Source organism: Anas platyrhynchos, chromosome 2, assembly GCF_047663525.1.
Source record: "Anas platyrhynchos isolate ZD024472 breed Pekin duck chromosome 2, IASCAAS_PekinDuck_T2T, whole genome shotgun sequence".
Taxonomy (NCBI): domain Eukaryota; kingdom Metazoa; phylum Chordata; class Aves; order Anseriformes; family Anatidae; genus Anas; species Anas platyrhynchos.
This window is the reverse complement of record NC_092588.1, coordinates 92414438-92434966: the sequence shown is the minus strand read 5'-3', so window position 1 is coordinate 92434966 and position 20529 is coordinate 92414438. Positions and strand designations below refer to the sequence as shown.

General features: G+C 40.3%; 1 long non-coding RNA gene across 2 annotated transcripts; it reads right to left on the bottom strand.

Annotated features, from left to right (window-relative positions):
• Nucleotides 1–8915: 8915 nt before the first annotated feature.
• Nucleotides 8916–16627, bottom strand: LOC140001737 (uncharacterized). Of its 2 annotated transcripts, none has more exons than XR_011807257.1 (3): nucleotides 16489–16627; nucleotides 12446–12597; nucleotides 8916–9350 (listed from the first exon to the last, which is right to left on the bottom strand). It is a non-coding gene; the product is annotated as an uncharacterized lncRNA (long non-coding RNA). The 2 variants fall into 2 exon arrangements; XR_011807258.1 differs by lacking the exon at nucleotides 8916–9350 and adding an exon at nucleotides 9858–10898.
• Nucleotides 16628–20529: the final 3902 nt, after the last annotated feature.

Here is a 20529-nt window from a genome sequence, read left to right as displayed (position 1 = left end):
ACTTCGTCTTCTTCAGAAGAACGTTGCCACAGTCTGAGAAAGATGAAATTAAACTGGATGTTTCCACTTCTGTAAAATGTGGGAGGCTCCCTAGACAGCTATATTAGAAAATGTGACACAGCTGAATCCCTACATTCCCCTTGCATCCTCTGAGTAACCCCTTTGATCCCTAGGGAAAAAAGAAGTTGATTAATTTTCACAGCCAAATCTCTTTTGATAGCAGCATAGAGATCGGGCCAAGATTTGGGCAGGTTCTCTTTTTCCCTTAAAGCTGTTGTTTGTTTACCCAACTGAGTCAAGATGGTCTCACCAGACTACAATAGCCAAATAGTCTCTACCCTGACTAAACATTCAAATCATTCCATTAAAAAAAAATATATCATTTTGCCAGAATATCTATCTTTAGACTAAAGACTAAATCGTCACAACATAATTAGCATTTAAAGCTTTCAAATAGCATTAGGTAAGTTTGACAATTCTCTTTGCATTTTACAGCCTTTCAGAGAAAAGATGTCAAGTGATGAGAGCTACATAACCCAACTTTCTAGAGAATGAGCATTTCTCTTAAGGAATGTGGATTCAAATTGACTTCTTGCAACCCTTATAGTACATACCAAATTGGAACGTGGGAAGCCTGGTTTGTTCTGATGTGCCAAAAGCTGTTAAGTAACCACAGGCAGCCACCTATATAAACAATTATCTTTAATTTTGTTTTGATTTTTGTTGTGATTTTTGTTTTGATTTTGTTTTGTTCACTTTCTTTCAAAGGCATTAAGCTGACTGAGGAAGAAAATTATAGCTTTCCTTAAAAGAAAAAAGCATCAAATATCAATTTAATGAAGGATGTTTTTTGCTGAGGCACGGGTAGCATATCCATTTCAGGAAATACTTTAGCATGTCCTTAGCTAGGCTTCCCATTGCAAACAGCTTAAGACCAAGTGAAGACAGAATCTAGTCGCAAAGCTTGAGTGATGGTAAGACACTATCTCACCTCTGGGTGCACTGGGATTTAGCTGTCTGCTTTGGGCTTGTAATGTATATGGGGCAATATGCCAATGCATGTCATAAGAAGGTAAACATGTCAGAACAAAAAAAATGACATAAAGCCATATTCTCCAAGAGAGGTCTAATAAATAATAGATTCAAGAAACTACTTCCTGTTTCAACTCTGTTTCTAGCACTCAGCTCTTGGGTCTAGCAGCAAGCCAAACATTCCTGCAGGCACAGTCTGTCCCCTTACAGCCACCATCTCACTGCAATTTGAGAACGTAAGCACAGCTGGTATTATCACTCAGTAACGTGCAAGCACTCACACTATGAAACAAGCTACTTGGGCTCTGGCATCAGGCTAAAGTTGGACCTGCTCCTGTAGATGTACCTGCATGTAAATCTCCCAAGAGATTTTACCCTATCATTGAGTTTTCTCACATATATTTTGATTTTATTATTATTATTAACATATTTTTAATGGTATCACAACTTCTCTAGGGCATGTATGGTCTCCTGTGATGTGGTCAGCCCAGCACTCACAAGCCACACTTGGTTTCTGTCTCATTGTGGAGGTACCCCAGGTTTTTGCTACAAGTGTCCAAATACCTGTAATTTGGTATACTCAGTTGCACTTCATCCTAGTAGCACTAAACAGGTAAGTAAATAATTTATATTGAAGATGAGGCCAATCTACATTACATCTTATGTCTCTCTTCTTTCTTTTGCCAAACCACCTGGTGATTAGCACACGGGGGGAGGGGGAGGAAGGAGAGGGTTGGTGGGGGGGTTAATTTTCCTTCACTGTCTGAAGGGAATTGAACCCAACAAAAAGCCCTGCACACCACACTACAGCAACAGCACACTCTGAGGTAGATGTTTGCAAACTGTTGCTATTTTGGTAGAATATATAAAATAAATTCTTATGAACAACACAAAATCAATACTCAAGTTTCCAGCTAGTCTGTATGTACATGTACATGTATGTCTGTATGTGAATATGTATATATTCACATATTTTGGCAATTGGACTTCAACTTGGCAGAATGCCTTAATTGTGAGGCATTTCCTAAGCAGTTACTACCACAGAATCACAATTAATACAACTGCTGATAAATGAATACAGGGAGGTGAAGATACACAGGCAAAGAACGGATATCAAAACTGACATAAAATCTGGGGCCCACTACGCAAGAAAGAGGGTGGGTGTTGAGGAGGTAACACCAGGCTGCAACCCTGTTTGAGAACTGTGATGCAGCATGGGGGAAGAAATGATCCTATGGCCTCGCATCTTTGCTTTTCCAGACTGATTCAGCTTTGCCAACTGTATCTCAGCCACCAGGGACTTGTGCAACTTCTGCTGTTTGACAAGAACCTAGCTGTGCCGATGAGCTGACAAATCCAAAATGCCTCCCGCCCCCAGCCCCTGCTGTGTGCCAAATTGCTATGTGTGCACTTGTGCACCACTTAGGATCCATCTTCAGTAGCTGCCAAGTCCTCTCGTCTCTCCAGCAGAAAGAAGCAAGTGGAGAGAGGGAAGGAGAGGGGGGGCAGAGAAGCAGAGGGAGAGGGAGCATGTGTGCACTTTGAAAGCCAACTTTTATTTTTAGAGACATGAAGTAATGCTTGAGCACAGCTTGTTTTCACCCCAAGCAGAAGAGACTGCTCCCCAAAAGAAAAAAAAAATATATATATATATATACTAAGTTTTTAAAACCATCAGATGGCAGATCTGCTTGAGACAGGTGCTTTAAAATGCCCTTGAATGATGTAAGAGCCTAAGAGAAACAAGGCAGAGAATTAAGAAGTCCTAATGAGGAGAGATGGGGATGTTAAATTTTGCCAGCTGAGAGAAGAACATATAGCAGAGATGAGCAGAGTGAGCATGGAAGCAGAAGGGTGGTACAAGCTGCATCGACTTGACATGGGGTTGGCCATTGGCCTCAACACATGACTGCCAGTAAAGCCAAAGGGCCAAAGGAAGAGAAAAGGCAGAAAAGGCGTCAGCCATCCACAGACCCTTTCCCCACGGCTAATCGGATGTTACCTGGTCCTGTAGACAACTCATGTGGTGATGTAGTTGGCATTTGGAGGGAAGTGGTGACTCCAGGGGAGGCTGCACTTCCTCGGAAGTCTCTCATGTCTAGCTTGGACTTCGCTCCAAGTATAACAATTGGAGATTAAACATAAAACGTACATCAGAAATACACCTAACAGGAAACAGGATTGTATTGCTGTTATAGGAATACATTTATCTAGGTTCTGGTTGCTTTTACATGTACATTGCTGTGCCTCATGCAAGGGAACATATTCAAAAAGTTATTCTGAATGACTAGGAACAAGTTAGTATTTACTGATGTGAAGTATTTACTTCACATCAAACATAGTTCAATCCTAGTTAATTCTCAGTCTCAGAAAAACATGTTTGAATGATTTCAAGGATGATTTGGGGGAACGTCAAGATTTTCTGACTCTTCTTAAAAGAACGTGGATTTGAAAACAACACTTAAATATGGAACACATCTCTCTGCAGTTGCTCTTTAGGCATTCATGTACTGCAATAATCTCTGTCTTTGTTCCTCTTTTGGTAACACAGAATGAGTTTTCCTAAGTCACAAGGTGAGAGGCGGTGCCCAAAACTAGCAGGGTAGCACAAATTTGGTTCTGCTGTGGAGACAGGCCCTGTGCGGCACTACAGCTTGGCAGAGCATGCAGGTGAAATGCAAGTTGTCATGGACCCAGCTTTGAAGGGCAACTTTCATCTCCCATGCTTGTGCTGGGCTGCTGTCTGGCACAAATGGAGCAGAGCATCAGGAGCTTATTAAAGATGATAGACTGAATACATCATTATGACTAGTGCTGCAATTCCTCTGTTTATAAGTAAGATCTAGTCTCCTGAAATATAAGCACTTCCCATATTTGTTATTATTTTGCTCACTACTAACCAGGTTGAAGAGAAAGATCTGCATGGAAATGAACAAGTCCATCTTTAGATGGCAGCCTGGGCTAGACCTCCTCAATGTCAGGAACCCTAAAAACACGTAGGGTACACGGAGGAATCTTTTTGCATTTTCAACCTCTCATTTGTGAAATGATATTACGCATACATTTATCACCGTTAGAGGCTATTACCAAGTACAAATATATTCCAGATGAAGACCCTTCGCATTTTCTCTTTAAAAATGCCAGTGGTTTTATATTCTTAGTGTTCACATTCATGTGTTGGTTAGCAACAGCATTACTAGCTGCACTGAAACTGTCTTCACAATACAGGAAGGAGAGCAACTTCAAGGCAGCATTATCAGCCAGGCAAGCCATAATTATATTTCACTTACAGCTCCCTTCCACCCCCAAATTATGTTTAAGGCTCATCCCATGATGCTGCCAGATCTACCCTTAACATCCCTTACCAGGGCCAACTCACATTTTATCAGTGAGTTCTATGAAAAAGCTTCCTACTTGCAAGCAAGAAGCAGAGCAAAAAAGATTATTACTGACTGTGATTCCTGCTTCTGATCTCTCACAATCATCTCCCACTCATTAGCTTGAGTGCCTCCGGTTTTGGGTGGAATAAAAGAACATCCTAATCTCTCTAAAAATAATTAAAAAAAAAAAACAAAAAAAAAAACAAAAAAAAAAAAACAAAAACAAACAAAACAAAACAAAACAAAACAAAAAAACAGTTTCCCCATTTTATGGTGCTCATTCCATAGCATATTTATTTATAGACTGATTTGTTATAGCAGATAACAAATCCTCCCTCTGCCCCCATCTGTATCTCTCACTAGACAGCTTAACTAACAAGACTAACATGGAACTGGACAAACACATATTCATCTCCTGATTAGTCTCCATCCTGGAATACATCATTGCTGTCATTCTGGTATTCACATCCCAGGGCCAGTGATTCCTTACATGGAGTCAGAGCATCTATTTAAATAGTTCTTCATTCTCCTGGAAGTTGACAGCACAAATATAAAAAAGTTTATCATCTTCCTCCTGCTAAAGCTGATCTTATCAGTGACTGTTTCTATAAAAGTCACTTCTGAAGGCTGTGACTTAACCACTGAAATCAGACGAAAAAGGAGGAAGCAAGAAGAGGATCATGCTGCCCAACTGATCATGCTGCCTCTCAGATGTTATTAGTTTGCAGAGCAGAAGCACTGTATTGCAGTTTCTTTCTCAACAGTTCTGTATAATTTTTTGAGATTGGCACTGCACAAAAAGCATGGCATGAAAGATATCCTGAAAGCTTGGCTCAAGTATGTAGAAACAGATTATTTTTTTTTTTTTGAATTCTCAAGTTAGCATTTGTGCATATTTATGCACAAATTTTCACTGTCAAAAACAGTTCTAAAGACTTTTGGAAGAGTGATAAGGGGAAGCAATTTGACCAATGTCCGGCTACTTTCAGTGATACCACTTACGGTTTCCATCCCTGGAGCTGCAAAAATCAGACACAAGTGTTGCATTGTCTGCTCCCAACAGTAGAAACCCATCTGGCAAATCAGCCTGGTTTGTTAAGATCATGGACCATATTGTGTCATCACTTTCATGCAAACCATCTCTCTCCATCTAAATTTCAATGGCAATTGGAGGGGTGTGTGGCTCTAAAACTGTTTGTTAGCAGAATACAGTCTGTGGGGTTTTGTGTAATGCTGGAAGGTTATCCAAAATGGGAAACAGACAGTTCTACTAGGAAATGGGCCGCATAGTTAAGATGTTTCTATCGCCTTGTGCATGACTACACATTTTGGAACCTCCTACTCATTAAAAGAAAAACAAAAAATCCACCTACCTGTCAGCACCCACTTCAGTCCCCTTCACCTACAAGCTGGCTTACCCATGCATTTGGCATACCAGGGAATGTGACTGTTTAGGCCAAACCTGTTTTTGTCTTCTTACACTTATTGAGACTTTAATTAAAGATGCCAATCATATTCTGGACAATGAAAGTGTGGAAAGTTTTCTGACAGGGTAGATGTTGTTCTGTCTCTTTCTTCCAAGAAGGATGTGAGTTGTTCACAGAATTCATCATTTTCTACATGTTAGGCACAGGTAGGAAGCAGACAAAGTATGCCTTGGCCTTGGGATTTGCACATTTTCAGTGAGTGCAATCACTTAGGTAACTGCACTTTGTATGCTGTTCTGTCGTTTGGCTCCTTGGGAAAAAATAATAATGTTGAAAAAAAAAATATCACTATGAAACAGCAAGGGAGACTGGAAAGACACATTGCAAACATTATGAGAAGAGACATAGGAATTAAACAATGTTCTCCCTCATGTAAACTAAACATATTTTTTTTTTCATATGTTCAGCATTATACAGCTGACAAATGCAGGTCCATATTCCAGGCTGGAACCGAAGTGCAACTTTGCATTTTATAATACAGGAAGATGAAACTTTGGATTGATGAGCAATTGGGATTGTCCTTTTTACATGCATACAGCAGCCTGCAACAGCATGGGGAGCAGGAAGTTACAGTCACCTTCCAGCCCTGGTGTAGGGAATGAGCTGTAGGTACTAGCATGAGCTCATTTATGTAACTCAGACCTAATCCATGTACATTACATGATAGTAAAGCCATACTTAAGAAAGTATCTGCTATTTGAAACAGGTTACAGTTCTTAGAGTGTCTCTCAAAATACAGCAAAACACCTCACAAGGGGGAATGGAACAGACCAAGGTGGCCTGAAATGCCACGATAAGAAGTGAAGAGTGAGTACAAGCCCAAGAGCAAGACAAGGCTAGCCAAGGATGGAGCCCCTGCCAGACACCCCAGCAGCTTAGCAGCTGCTGTGCCATGCCTTTCCAGCTGATCACTTTGGAAAAAAAGAAGTCCATATCTCATTGCAATTCATGCCTGCAACCAGGTAGTAGAACCACCCTGAAGATATAGGACAGATGATATACTGACATTTGAGAAGTAAATAGTGAGCTCTTTATTAGAAGAACACCTACTGTATAAGGGAAATGGAGGGCTAATAGATCATGGGCCACTACAGCAAATGAAACCAGCACTCATCTTTTTAAATGAGACTCTATGAGTGATAATCGCTCTTCCCCTTGGTCTTTAAATGACAGTAACAAAGCACTACTCTCCTGTTCGTATGAGTTTTTTTGAGTTGCCGAGCATTATTAATATATTGTCATATATTTGTATTCTTTAATACTTTTTAAATACAATACCAATTTATTTGATGTACCCTTATGGCACAGCCACAAATGGATGAACTTCTAGTTTAAAATGGATGATAATGGGGAAGGAGAACAGAATGCAGAACATGAGGCAATTGTGTAGCCTGACAATTTATAATACTACCTGCCTTCTGCTGCCTGGTTATTTATGGCTGGATGGGGAGATAAAGGAAAGAAGGATAGTTGCAGTGAGGACAGCTTAATTTAAAACACTGTCACCTGCTCCCACTAAAGTCAGGAGTCAGTTTCTCAATATATGTAACAGGTGTACTGCCTCTGAGCAGACCCACTCATAGCAAAATCAATTTAAAATAAATTGCTCCTAAAAGAAAGGTGAATGAAGAGGGAACAAAAATCAGAATGCTTTTTAGGTGTGGACAGTGACACTTCAGCTTAGTGTTGCTGGCTTCCAAGTCAGAAATTAAAAGTGCCCCCAGTTTCTAGTTCCATCGCACAGCAGGGTTATGTATCTGGTGAGTGTCCTCTCACGGTAAACATGCTATCCAACTTCCCATGTTAGAAGTCCTTACCCACCATTATAGGTTTGTATTTCACAGAGCCACAGAATCATTTAGGTTGACCTAAAAGATCCTTAAGATCATCAAGTCCAACCATCAAACTAACACTACCACCACTAAACCACGCCTCTAAGTGCCACATCCACACAACTCTTAAATACGTCCAGGGATGGAGACCCCACCACGGCTCTGGGCAGCCCCTTCCAAGGCCTGGCCGCCCTCTCTGTGAGGAAATCCTTCCTGACACCCAGCCCAAACCCATCTGGTGCAGCCTGGGGCTGTCATCTCACATTCTGTTGCTTGTCACCTGAGCAAGGAGAGCAACAAGCTGCTCCTGGGTGCAGCCTCCTCTCAGGCAGCTGTGGAGAGCAGGGAGCTCTGCCCTCAGGCTCCTGCTGAGCAGCCCCAGGGCCCCCAGCCCCTCCTCACACCCCGTTTTCCAGTCTCTTCACCAGCTGCATTGCTCTTCTCTGAATGTCCCAGCAACTCCGATCGTTTGTGCAGTGACGGCCCCAAAACTGAACACAGTGCTTGAGGTGTGGCCTCACCGGCACTGAGTACAGGGGGACAATCAATTCCCTGGTTCTGCTGGCCATGCTATTCCCGATGCAGGCTAGGATGCTGTTGGTCTTCTCGGCCACCTGGTTTCACCACTGGCTCATGTTCAGCCAGCTGTCAACCAGCACCCCCAGGTTCTTTTCTGCTGGGCAACTTCCGAGCCACTCTTCCCCAAGCTTTCATGGGCTTGTTATGACCCAAGTGCAGCACCCAGCCTTGTTGAATCCCATACGATTGAATGCAGCCCATTGATCCAACCTGTCCAGATCCCTCTGCAAAGCCTTCCTACCCTCAAGAGGATCAGCATTCCTCAACTCAAACCCAGGCTTCAATCTGCTGGGTCTGCCTCAAAAGCAAGCAGGGATGGCTGGAGGCAGCGGGGTGCTCCTAGGATCAGCAAGAAACCTGGCAACATGTCCAGAGATAGAGCCCACCTTTGCATAAGGTTCACAACATAGCAGGCTGAAATGCCTCTAGTGACAGAAAGAAAATACATTGTAAACCTGGTAGTTAGTGAGAATAAGGATGTATTATTGTATGGATACAATTATGTGAAATACAGGTTGCCCAGGTTTGCTTTTTTAAATTTTATTTTTAAATAATTTTCTGTCCTTTTCCATCTCCACACCCACTCACCAATTTTTATGCTATCTTAGTAGGTATACCTAATGCTCTCAGCTACAGTAGTTTACAAAATGTTTTAATGCTTTAAGTACGAACGTTTAAGTAGTGGCCACCCCCAAACGCACACCAACAGATCAAAACTGACATTCATTATGAATCTAGCATAGGGGAATATCACCATTTCTTTGTGTAGAAAAAACCCTGCAGCATCTTCCCTGGCTATGTGTTTTCTTTTTGGACAGTAAGAATATATAAATTCTACTTTCATTAACATGAGAGGGGAAAAAAAAAAAGGACATAATAGAAATCAGTAAAATATCCACTGCATGCAGCAGATTTTGCTCATTTGTCACTTACATTAAGTATCGGTCAAGTTTATTGGGGCTGAAGCCATATGATAATGCAAAAAGAATATCAGTCCCATTGCTTTTAGCTTGGGCCCTGGTTGTGCAGCCATCCATCTGCTGGAGAGAAAAAGGAACAGGCACTCAGTCACAGTCCAGACTGTTGCAAAGGTAATAAAAGTGCTGCAAGCTCCAAAATATAATTCATAAATCTACCATGCATGTACATTTGGAGCCTTCAGTTCCACATCACACATCAACAAAAACTGAAAATGCTGGAGCATCCGTACTACTTGCCACAAGAACAGGAAACACCTAAAAATAATGTGTTCCTACCAAGCACGTTGTCATGACAATGGGTAGTGACAACAGAGCAAGAATCCACTGTCACCAAAGGCGTGCTCAAAAGAAAATGCAGCAACAGATTACTGTGTAGGTCACAGACTACCATGAGATCAGTAGTATCACTGCATGACTCTGTCCTGATAACAAGGATTATAACTTAGTAGAAAATCATGGCAGTGGCACCCACATGAGAAATACATCTACAGCATCAATAGCTGAAGAAAGAAGTATTTCTGCAACAGCTGAAAAACCAACAAAGATGCAATCTGCTGATTTATTAGTGCAGAGAGATGTTTTTGTTTCCTCTCCAAATAATCATCAAACTAAAAAAAAAAAAAAAAAAGACAGAACAAATATAACTGAAATTATTTAATTTTTAACCTCTTTCTTTTTTTGAACTTTGTTTTCACTGCTTATTTAAACACTTGTTTCCCATGTTTTTCCTTGAATTTTGTTAGGATTACTGTCTAAAAAATTCATAGAAGGAATCTTACTCCTTTAGTTATGACTGGATTTACTATCGTATAGCCTGCATACTGTAACTCAGCCAGGAGTGCACCCCTTTTCAGAAGGCTCAGGTGTCGATTCATTTTCATATCAGCTACCAGTCCTGCCTTACTACACTCATGCAGCTGAATAAGACAGCAGCTGAATGAACTAGCAGACAAGCAGTATCAGCTATCTTCTCCCAAAATTCTTCTACCTATACTGATTTAGATTTGGAAATATGAAAAAACTGCATATTTTCTCCTCTAAACCCAGGTTGTTTAATCCCACCATCCTCCTCTCTCTATTTCTCCCTCACCCCTCTCTGGTTTTTTGAGCAATTTTATTTCTCACTAAATGCCCCTTCCACCATTCTGTTCAACAGTATTGCTCAAGGCATTTGCAGGATCACACTACAGCTTTACAACAGTACACTTCACAAGATAGTCCCAAATTATGTTATTAGCTAGTACTCTAAACACCTTGGAAACATGGCCAATCCACCCATCAGCAGAGCAGGAAGCCAGGACCCAAAACACTCTTGACACATTTAAGCAGGAAAACTGCTGTAGATATTGAAGAATGTCATTTCAGGTGAGAGTCCAAGGGGTTAAAAGAAGAAAATCTCAACCATTTAAATACATCTTGCTATAAACCACGCAAACACATGTTTTTTTGACACTTGTCTTTTTAAAAATATACTTCTGTTTTGACATCCCAGTTCTGAGCAGGTTTCATTCCTGCCAACACCCTGTTTGTGTTTTGAATAACTTGGAACAGACGAAGCACTGGTCCAGAGACAAGAAATCCTCCAAACATCTGTCAACTGCTCCAGCCCTGAGAACGGAAAGCAAACTCCATCAGTAGCTCTGCCAATCCTGCAGCACTCAGAAGCTGCAGTTAATATGCCTTCACACTCAGCAGAGGATGAGTGAAACAGCATAACCTAAGGCCACAGCAGCACAGTAGTGGTCTGAGGTTCTCCAGGATGTGTGAGCAAGGCAAAGGGGGGTAGGGAGAAGGTCATGGGTAACGAAAAAAAACTTACAGTCCTATAGCAGCAACAAAAAACAGAGGAGCTGAGCATAAGGTATTGCAGGTAGGGGCTGGGAAAGAAGAAAGAGGGAAAATTCATCCTTATGCAGACAGCATGCTTGTGATTCAGCTGCAACTAATGAGACCAAAGGACTTACACTGACTTACACTGATGTCTTCAGGCATCCTTTAATGTTGCCCTTTGAGGGTCTCACTCCCTCCTAACCAAACCCTAATCCGTCCTGTGGTGGGAAGAGGCTAGACTAAAACAGTGAGTGGCAAACCAGAAAGGAAAGGGAAGAGGTCTAGGGTTGAAAAATGGATGAAAAATGGTTGAAAAAAGGCCTGTGTGATAGTGAGGAACCTGGTATGTCACGTGCTGGTCTTTGGAGGACTGGTGTCCCTGTGAGCCCTGCCCAGTGGTGCTCTGCCTGGGGTATGGGGCAAGGAGGGAATGACAGACAGATTTGCAGTGCTTGGGGTCTCCCTCCTGGTGCTGTGGCCAGGGCCAGGAGAACCTGGAAGGAGGAGGAGGTGCTGTGACCTGGTGGGCCCTAGGGCAGGTACTTTCACTGGGAACAAGCTCCCAAGCTGGCACATGAGGGCAGGTAATTGTGTTTATGGAGCTCTGAACATGGCTCCATGACCTACTGTACAACCATCATTTAATGTTTTTTTGTTGTTGTTACTTCTGTAGCTTAAAACTCTCTTCAGTCTTCAAGGTTGTAATCTGAAGACAAAACCCTGCTCTAGGGCTGACAGGACAGCCTGGTGTGTTCTCCTTCCACTGGTGCAAAATCACCAGTGACATCTGAAGCCCACCGTTTTTCAAAAGCAGGCTGCTCATAGGTGTCAAGAAAGAGCTCTCAGTGTCAATTTTCAGCTAGTTGGGTTTAAAAGCTTTGCCATATTCCTCTAAATCAGCACTGACCCATGAAGTGGACGGTCCATTTAGCATTTCAAACTAATGAACCTCAGTTTAAGAATAAGAGCTAAACTCAGCTTTTCTGGTTGACCCAGTGGGTCTCACCACTGTTCACCTCCTTCCCCCACTTGCCAGGACTCTGTCTGCATACCTCCCCATCACCTTGCAGTCTTCCCTACACACACAGGCTGAACATAGCCCCCCCTTAAGTATCAATGTGATGTATATTATCAGTAACCTTTTCTCATGTATACCCAATACTGAGAAACCACATATAAAGATCAGGAAACATTCAGTGAAATAATAGGTTTCTGCAGATGAGATTAAAAACTTTGTCATATGATTCTCATAGCTGTTGGAGGGCTAGCACAGCATGCAGAGCCCCAGCAATACTGGTGTGAACACATCAAGTGATATTTCTTACCAAAAGAGGGTGAACAGCAGTTCCCTCCTTGATCTCATGACAGAAGATGGTTTGCTTTCTTTTCCAAGCATTGTATTCCAATGCTCCATCAAAAGTAAAGCCTCCAAAAGGTTTCCTGGCCTTCCAGGAGATGCCAAACCCTGTAGTACAGCCTGCAAATACAACAGATCCAGTCAATATAATCACTAAGTGATACAAGAGAAGGGGAACCTTGAAAGACTGCTTAGTTACAGCCTTGGAAAAACAGCGTGAGTAGGACACAGAATATTTTCCTCAATGGCAAAGTCATTCCCAAGTCCTTCAGCTGCATTTGTTTGCTTGCTTGTTTACAGAAACAGCAAAGGTGTCTCACTACGTGAAACACATGGCATCCCTGAAGAATACGGCACTATCAGATTCCTGTTGCTATCTCAAGAAGTGGGACAGCAGAGAGCAGCAAGAGACATAGATAAAATAATGACACTCAATATCTAAATTCACCAGCAGTCTGAATTTAATGAGTAGTACAGCAACTACATCAGGCTTAGAAAGAATGGACAGACTTCAACTTTTATCATCTGTAACTAACATTATATATCTAATCACTTCTGCCTCTTAGTTATGATAGAAATGAATAAAATCTGTACAGAAATTAAACAATGAAATGGTATTTCTATGTGCAAAACAGTTTGATTATTTACAGCAATTAAAATAGCACATTATAATAACTAGAAAAGGGAGCAGCACAACTTCAAGCAAAAGCCTAAATTTTGAAATAAATAGAATATTGTGCAATAAAGTTAGACTAAGAAAAACATAGACAAATGAAATCTAAAAAGAGATCCTGGGATTTAATGTCTACTCTGAAAGGTAATAACAGTTGGAAGGCTGTTTTGTTTGATTTCTTAAAATAAATAAACATGCCTCAATTTCTGTGAAAGGAAGAACAAGTAAGATCGTAACTGTTTATTAGTTAAAATAATTCAACATTGGAGTTGGTCAAAATTACAACAAAGGGAAGAAACCGTGCTGCAGGGCAGGGTGCCAGGGTGACCTTGAACCAATTGTATTTTTGGAAGAAATGGTGAAGCCTCACTGTAAGGAATGAGCTGAGTTCTTATCTTGGCTGTATCACAGACACCTTGTCTGACCTTAAACAGGTTGTATTCTTTGTGCCTCAGTTTCCCCATCTATATAGTAGGAAAGACAAAACTTGGATTCTGAAAAGTGCCCAGGCTTATGAACACATGTTTTAATGTTAAGCTCAGCACCTCCTGAACCTTTGTAGCTTCTGCTTTCCAGAGTGGAAGCAGCTGGCATGTGGGAAATATAACACTGAGCTCTGGAAGAAACAAATTTCCAGTCTGGAGCTTACATTTTGTTTTCTCTTCAAGCACCCTCTGCTCAGGGAACCAGGGTGCAAGGTACTTCTTTCTTGCATTTTGTAAACAGGGATTAGTTATACCTTTCTAGTCCTATGTTTTCCCTGAGGGAGCTGTTAACTTTCCCTTATGTGAACCAGTTCTTTGGTCCTCTTCCGTTTTGGAAATTTAGCTTCCCATGTGTGGTGTGAATTAGATGCAGTTTGCTCACCTTAACTACAGCTTTGAAAACAGTGGTTCAACTGCTATGGCTTGTTGTAGAATTAAAATGCAGATCAGCCACATGGTTTATCACAACTTATAATGCTGTCTCTTCAACATGCTACAACCAGCTATAACACATCCTGCTCACATCTGTCAAGGCTCTCATATGTATGAATATATATATATACACATATAACATATAAACAGATATGTATGCACATATATCTAACTTGTGTTGTCTGAACTGGAATTCTTAATAGTGATATTTGGCAAAGGGTGAATGGGTCGCGGAGGTCTTTCATAACATGGCTAACGGGAACCTGTGCTGAACCTCTCTATTCATGGTGTTTTTAAAAAACAGGATTCACCTGACTACTGGGTTTGGACAGAATAAGCCATCTCAGAGGGCAGACAGCAATAAAAGGCACACTGGGCATGCCATGAAATCTTGAAGTTGTCAGCAAAATCCCACTTACTAGGGCATGGAAAGCCTTTCGGTTCCTGGACCTCTGATGCAAAAAAGACTGCCTGGCAATCATCAGCATGCCAGAAACTTGCTTTTGCTTTTATATCCCTTTGCACCTCACTGGTCCTCACTGATACCGCACGGGAATCAATTTCTGCAGCAATATTTATTATCCAAGTTCATTTATCACCACAGTTTCTTCTTGCCCAATTACTACTTTGCTTTCAGCAGCTGACGTGCTCTCAGAAGCTCACTGCAGTACTCACCTGTCAACTCTCTGGCCTGTCTTTTTTTTTTTTTTTTTTTTTGAGACATTCTAAGAGACTTTATGTGGGAATCTGTACAAATTTAAGTCTTTGCTCACCTCTGGGAAAGCAGGAGTCTTCCTTGGGCTGTCTGTAGGAAATGCAGTGTGCATGAGATTTCAAGAAGAGGAGTCTACATGTAAAATAATGCGCTGGGAAGCATGAATGTGAGGTACGACTCATCTACGGTGCTAGTAGTACACACGTTTATGCATACAATCAGTTTGAAGGAGTATTAAATCATTCACTATGTTATTTTTCACGTGAAACCTCTCTGTTGTGCATTCTGCTCTAAATTCCTGCAAGCAGTTTGTGATAGGACTAGAATCACTTTAGGCAGACATTCAGCAGGAAAAGCAGAAAAAATACCATTGTTTCAGACCATGATTATGCAGATTGGCTTCACTAGTAAGGAAATTAACTCTCTGCCACAGCTGTGGGGACTAAAATTACAGAACAATCTATATTTTGAAAACTTTGAAAATCTGCCAAAGGAGAAAATTACATGATTGAACTACAGCTTTTATAGAATCAAAGTAAAATATTTCACTAATGGATTTGTTTACTGTATTGTTTAAAGAATTTATTCAGTGAGCTTATTCTGATATAGCCAACAATTTGTCCATGCATATATAGTTTAGAAATCCCATTAAATGAAGAACAAATTAAAAAAAGTCATTGCTCATTTTTAAGGCCTAAAGACACAAAGCAACCTTTTACGGAGTATTTTAAAGTGTTCTTGTAACTTTTCTATGACTATTTCAGGTTCTGTAATACTTGATATCAGGGAAATAAAAAAAAAAAAAGGCACCACAAGACTAATCCCAAATAAAAGTAGAATCAAAAGTACAAAAAATACTTTGTATACTTTTGAAGGACTTATGATTCTGACAGATTTCATCTATTATAAAAATACCTGTTACTAATAGACCCAGGACTGTGCCTCGGTCAGTTTTCCACAAGAAATTTCTATGCTTCAGTACCTTGAAAACAATGGCAGCAATATAGGACCGAGGATGGTCAGCAGATGAAAAGCAGTCACATCAGCCCATCTCCACATACCCTGGGGACTGAGCAGTTACCAGCAACATAGAAGTTGCAGAAATACAACTAGATAAGCATTGCAGTAAACTGGCTTCCAGATAGCAAATCTGCTGATATGGGTGTGATTCACATCCATTATACCAAAACCCTCTGAATGGACATTTTGAATGTCACTTCCACCATCTCAGTCACTCATTTTTAGCATTATTTTTTCACTTCCTCTGAATGAAGTGACACAATGAAATATATTGTCTGCATTCAGCATATTCCGGTTACAAAAGTAACCAGTCCAAGCAAGGCTGGTCATATAAATGCTCCCCGAGATTGCTTCAGAAGAGACCTGTACTAAAGAATTCAATAGGCAGGTAATCACCTCATCGCAGCAAAGGGAAGGGAAAAGGAAATAATTATATTATTTCTTTTTCCATCACTGCTACTTCTCTCTTATTCATAGAAGGAAGATAGGAAGTTCTAACTGTTCATGAAAACATAGAAATTAGGCAAACAGTCATATTTTATAAAACGGAGCAGCTGTCAAGTTGTATCGTTTAGTTATTTGTTATTACAGCTACCATAACCTGACGCCAGCATTTTACAGTATAGGACAGGCATGCTTTCTTTGCTGCTTAATACTACAGGCCATGCCTCACACCATAAACCTACCATTCATTATGTGGAACAACTGACAGTTTCTTCCCCTAAGGAGGCCAAGATTACTTAAGTCTTAACTCCAAAATGCCATACCCTGTCAACACAGGTGTACAAGGAAAGAAGCTCATTTACTGGGTGGGCTTGGTAATACACAACAATAGCCACCGTCATAAGATGATAATTAGAAGGAAAACAACAACAACAATTAAAACCAGAAAGGTTTGATACTCAGCTGATAAAAATTATGAATTCTCCAATTGTTTAATTGGAGCTGTACTGTATAAGACCTTCGGGAGGAATTTCCTCATGCACAGCCACAGAAAATCTCCTCTTGGTGCGTTGTTGCCAGTCTCTCCCCTAATATTGAGGCAGTTGAAATATAGTACGTGGTACAGTAATACAGTGATGTGAGGTGTCCAATGTACAACAGGCATCTAAAATGACTGACTTGTTTCACATAAACCACTGAACTCAGCCTAATTATGTGCATTTATTCTTCATGCTAACAGATCTCTTTAGTATAGCCCCTTTCAAGTGCTGATGTCAAGCACATTATTTATAAAATAGAATTTGCTGAAAGAGAGGCAGGTTTATTATATAAAGCTATACTGTACTAGGAAGAAGCAAGGTTGGAGCTGTAAATTCCTGCAGTACTTAATGCTGCATTTTGTCCTCATTCAAACTCTGCTTACTGTTCTTTCCACCCTACCTTTTTCCCCACACAGGGAAATGTCAAAAATTTCAAAACACTCATTTAGTTACCCATACTTTGTCCATTTTAAGCCACAGCAAGAAACCTTTGTTAGCCCAGACACATAAATTACATCAGTACCTAATGAACTGTTGCAGAACTCATTTGAATGTATTTGACTTTGTGAGGAGCATGAGTCTTCCAGTGATTTAGACAGGAGTAGTTCAGGGTAGACAATATTAATTTAGGGATGAGTCATTATGTTCAGTACCAGTCTGGGGACTAATGATTTGATTCAAATTAATTTAAATCACTGGGGAGAAAAAAAAATATTAAAATTACACATAAGGCAGGATATCAAAACAATCTTTTATAAGATTCAAAGCACTCGGGGGCTTGTCCTTTTCATTTTTTTTTTAATTATTTTATTTTTTTAATTGTATGTACACAATCTTGCCCAAGTGCCATGGCACAGATCACATTGGTTGTGTGAAAGTTATGCCAAATGGAGAAAGGTTTCTGCATTCCCCTACGCAGGTGATATCTTGAAGTAGGTAAAAAGAAAGAAGGGACTGGCAGAGTCAAATTCCAGCCAATCCCTAATGTTAGAGAAGAGAGCAGAAACAGGACTGAAAGGGAAAAATTGGAATCAAAGAAAGTGATTTTTTCTTGTTTAGTTAATGTGATGAAGATTTTAAAGTTAATGCTTTAAAGACTTCACTGTAGAAACAGAACAGCCTTGGGCTGTCTTCACATACATCAGGCCAAACAGACCTTGGCACTTGCTACTCAGATATATTTGCTCCACTTAAATGTTTGTGGGAAACTCATGAAGGAGTCTGCAAGTGAGATCAACCTTTCCATGTTAGCATGCTAAACCAAAGTCAGATTATTTATTTGCAGAACTCACCCTATGTTAGGCAAACAGAAAGAAAGTGCTGTGTAATATTTATTTGTATTGTTTTGTTCACTGCATCTCCTTCCATCCTATCCTGTGAGCAAAGTCATCCATATATCTGAGCCCACCAAAACAGGAAGGAAAATGGGATCAAAGCAGTGCATTGGATTTATACAGCACTATGGGAAAGTATCAATTTAATCCTTGTGAAACAACTACCATGAGCCATGCCACAAAATGATCATCTGTACGATAGGTTCAGAAGCAGGGCTTTTTTAGTTGTTTTCTTTATACAGTATATGTGCCTGGCTGTCAGTATGACACCACTTACAGTGGGGCTGTTGTAGGGAAGAGGAATGCAAAGCAAGGAAAACAAACACAGTTTTTGAGTATAGAACAGAGATAACTTCACAAATCTGTCTTCACCAGAAGTTGTTTGTCTCATAGATGTTTTGATCCGAAGCTGCTGAAGGATACTTTCTTCTCCTCTCCTTCAGATACCTTGAGGGAGGATTACTTCTCTGTTTACCTTTTAAAAGATTATTGATAACAATTCTGATGGATGTGCAAGAGGGAAATTCATTATGCTTCTGATTTTGCAAATTATATAGAAGCCTTTTAATTAGGAGCTTGCTAGCTTGCATTTTGAGGACAGGATTACATGAAAAACAAGTTATTGAACTGATGCCTTTGCACATTAAGCCACATGGCCTGCCACACCCTTGAATGCATGGGTGACTAGTGACCTGATAATACAGGAGATACAGTCTTTGTGCCCCACACCACAGCCACCTGGACTCAAATACCAAAATAACAAGATTATGAGACTAAAATGAGCTGTAGCTCTATGGATTGGGCTGGAGAAAGTAATACAGGGCTGTGATCAACAGATTGGGCTTTGTCACCAATTCCATCAACAGGCTGAGGGAGGAATGACTACAACTTGATCACTTTCCTGCATCTCAGTTTCCTGCTCTATAAACTGGAGCTCATGATATTAATCTCCTTTGCAAATTATGGGTGAGATGTGCCACATTAAATCTTTTTTGACTATGTGTAAATAAGAAACATAATTTAAGATTAGCCTACATTAAGGCTGACTCATGACCAATGTTTTAACAGAAGTCTCCAATGGTAAACACCCACAAAAGAAATTTATCACAGTGTTTATTCCTATATAAAAAGCCAATTTTAAAATGTCTGCTTACACTTTACTGATTTCATTGGCTCCTTCACTTGGTAAAAATCAAATTTCCCACTAGCTCCACTGCACAATTTTCAACCCCTAAGGTTCCTTCTTTGCTGCAACCTGGTCAGCACATCCCACCTCAGCTTGTGCAACGTACTGTTTGCATGCTTTAATGTATTCACCAAGGCTTCACAGCTTCGATTAGCACAATTTCCCACAAAAAAATGAATGACCCAAGCTTCAGTCTCAGACTATGTCCACCTCCACACAAAAGTACAACTCCACAAAAACACTGCTGGTAGCTGTATGATCCATGACCATTAGTCCAAGAGATTTCATAACCATCTGACTTTTGTTTTCAGCAGTCTATATCCCATTCATTAGGAGAAGCTAGTAAATGTCAGCTCTACAAACAGGACAAAAATGATTCAGTTCTCTCTTTATAATCTGTCTAATAAATTCAATAGGTGTCATTTTTGTGGAAGAGTCTATATACCTCAGCAGTAATTTGTCACCAAGAAACAGTTTCAGGGCGTTTCACAGTTGTGTGTCAGTGTTTATTTCAGGCCTTATCTTCAATGAACATTTCTTGCTAAGAGAAATTAATTCCTTGCATCTGTCACTATAGGAACAAAGCAAATGCACAAAATGTAGAAGGCCCATTATTCAGTACATTAGGCACTGATATGACAGTTCTCCTCATCCCACAGTAGCACACAACAATAAGTAACCTCACTCATCACTAAGATTTGCAATATTGATTATTATGTGGGTAAGATGATGCAAGGTATTTTCTTCCTTTCCCTCTTCCTTTCGTCCTTCTTTCCTTTTCCTCTTTTCTCTTCTTCTTTTTTCTTCTTATTTTTGGTAGTCTTTCATGTATTTTTAACCCTGACAAACCCCAAATACCTCCAATCCTCCAACCACCTCCAGTAAGCACTGTATCACTATTCAGCATGACAGATGTAAACAATATGAAAAGCAATGGTAAGAAAAAACAGAAGAGGGTTTATTAATGGGATAGGACTTCTTAACTACACTGAAGCATACAGAAATGATTTGAAATAAGCAGATCTGGCTGCAGCATGACTTTTGCTCTACTCTGACCTTTTAATCCCAACCTGCCCTCAAATGCAGTGGCCTTAATAAATTCCAAACCAAGACAAATCATTGTGGACAACTTTCTAAAGGAAATTATTAGATATTAAAAACTGTTATAACACCTCAGGATATCACTCAAAATAGGGGAAAGAAAGGAAATGCTAGATATGCCAG